Here is a 3,006-nt window from a genome sequence, read left to right as displayed (position 1 = left end):
TCCGAAGAACCTTTGCTTGAGATACATCTTATTTATCAGAGATTTGTGCAAGAATTCTTGTTCTAAAGCTCGTCAAATTCCAGCCGCAGTGTTTTCATCCATAACCTTTCTCATTATCTGATCAGATAAACACAGAAGGATTAGATTCCTTACTCGCCTACTGCACTCGTATCTCGTTTCCTGAGATAAACTCACATCAATCTTCTTCTTTGTCAATGTGCTTTCCTCCTCCTGTTTGACATTGTCATCCTGAACTTCCAGTTCCTGATCTTTTTTTGACATATTCTTGATCTTTTTCCAGGTTCAACACATCATGCAACCGTAAGATTTCCAAGCTTGCGAGGATTTTGCCTTTCCATAACGAGAAATCACCTTTCCCATCATACTTCTCCACCTCCAGCTTGCAAGCCAACATCTTGTCCAGATTTTCTTTCTTCTGGTTCCTGTTCTTGAATGATTTCCCAATCGAATCTTCCTGTGGATCGTTCTTCGTTTTGCCGTCTCTGTTAGCCCTCGGAACCAGGCTCTGATACCATTTGCTATCTTTCGAGCTCAAGATTCTGGTTCTGGAAATGTGATTGAAAATGGATTAGATCAACACAACTCACACACACGAACACCGATATTTTATGAGTTCCCTAATCTCGATGTGAGATTGCGTACGCTCGGTAGAAATAGAATCCGCAATTCTCTAAATTCTCGAAGCTTTTTACAAGAACACACGCTACACGTATTGAATACAACCCAGAATAAACGCAAATCAGATGTAACGACCCAAAATCCGGTATTTCGGATATCGTTGAATCGTCACTTGGATTATAAAAAAATCCGATTTATTCTAAAATCAACCATCAAAATCAGACTCTACAGCGGAAGTTTAAAACAATGAATTTCAATAACTTAAGTCTGAATATTAATTTCATGAATAAATTGAATAAAGAAAATAGAAATTCTAAATCTTCGTCTTTCTGGGAAACTACTGAATCCAACCAAAATAATCTGCTTCACCTTTCACCTATGGAGAAAAAAAGGAAGGGGTGAGCTATGCGAATAGCTCAGTAAGGTTGCAAGACTATAAACCTCGCATCTGTACCCAGAATAGACAATCAAATAGAAAACAAATTCAATCAACATTCAACTCAAACAAAACTTAATCTATCGATTCACGTTCTTCTCCTAACTTTTCTTTGTTCGATTCTTTAAAACGAGTCCAGACTCTAGGACCATTCCGTATCCCTTAGACTTAGCTTAAAACTCTTTTTATAAAACAAAACCAAAAATATCGTTATAACCCTCTACGGATCGCTGTCGTAGTCGGGGTTATCAAAACACGACCAATAGTCCTCTACGGATCGCCGCCGTGGTCTGGCCATTACCACTCCACATGGATCGCTGCCAAGCCTGCCATCACATAGGGATCGCTGTTGTACCATGGCCTCAAAACTCAACCAATATCAATAACACTCTACGGATCGCCACCGTAGTCGAGGTTATCACTCCACATGGATCGCTGCCATGCCCGGGTTGTTATCATAGTCACATACGGATCGCCGCCGTACCATGGTCTCAAAACTCACTTTTAAAATATTTTTAGCACAGTCTGAGGTCACATCCTAGTCCCTAACTCAATTCTTTACTTTTCTCATCTTTCAAAACATCATACCAAAATTTAGTTAATATCAAAAGTTCAACCCATTCTAACGATCTAATAATCTATTAAGAAATGTCATCACATAACATGTACGTCATGAGCTATAATCACTCAACAGAAATTTATCAATCATCAATCATCATTCATTATTCACCAATCATCAATCATTAATCATCATTCATCATTCATCAATCATCAATCATCAATCATCAATCAACATACATAATAAATTCACAAAAAAATTTAAGGCGTATATTCTAAAGTCTTATTTTAAAATCCTAACCGCATGATATCTACATTCTCTATCATCATGTCTAAGCGAATAGAAGAAAGAGGAGTTCTGTCGAGTTCCCTCACCTCGATCTAAACGATGAACCCCGAAAGATTCAATCTAGTCCTCGATCTCAGGTTCAACAACCTTGAAATTTTCTTCACCTATAATTATTTAATATACAATAATCTTAATTATAATTATACACAATTAAATCATCATCATTTTTTTAATTGGAACTATAGAATCGAAAAGATTTAATACGTAATACGGAGAGAAAGGAAATAATAATAATTATAATAATAATGATAACAATAATAATGATGATTATAATAATAATAATAATAATAATAATAATAATAATAATAATAATAATAATAATAATAATAATAATAATAATAATAATAATAATAATAATAATTAGAGGAAGAAGAAGAAGTACGGTGAAGATGGTGATGATGATGGTAAATAATAAAAATATAAAGTTATTTCGGTTATAGAAAAACTATAACCATTCGGTTTTTATATAAATTTCGGTTCAGTTCGGTTATTTTTCGGTTCGGTTTTGGTAAAAAGTTCAATTTTTCAAAGAAATTGTCGGTTATTCTCTCGGTTTTTTTGGTTATTTTTTATTCGGTTCGGTTCGGTTTCGGTTTCGGTTTTTTGGGTTTAAGAAAATCATAACCGTTCGGTTTTGATATCGGGTTCGGTTCGGGTACGGTTATGTCTTATTCGGTTCGGTTCGATTCGGTTATTCGGTTAATAACCGAAATGGCCACCCCTATGTACCTGCTAGGGGTGGCCAATTCAGGTTTCGCTTCGGGTTCGGTTCGGTTATATTTGGGTTCAGTTATTTCGGTTATAGAAAAACTATAACCATTCGGTTTTTATATAAATTTTGGTTCGGTTCGGTTCGGTTATTTTCGGTTCGGGTTCGGTTCGGTTTTGGTAAAAAGTTCAATTTTTCAAAGAAATTATCGGTTATTCTCTCGGTTTTTTCGGTTATTTTTTATTCGGTTCGGTTCGGTTTCGGTTTCGGTTTTTCGGGTTTAAGGAAATCATAACCGTTCGGTTTTGATGTCGG

This window comes from Tarenaya hassleriana, unplaced genomic scaffold (assembly GCF_000463585.1).
Source record: "Tarenaya hassleriana unplaced genomic scaffold, ASM46358v1 Cleome588, whole genome shotgun sequence".
Lineage (NCBI taxonomy): Eukaryota > Viridiplantae > Streptophyta > Magnoliopsida > Brassicales > Cleomaceae > Tarenaya > Tarenaya hassleriana.
The sequence above is the reverse complement of the archived record's forward strand: the minus strand, read 5'-3'. Positions refer to the sequence as shown.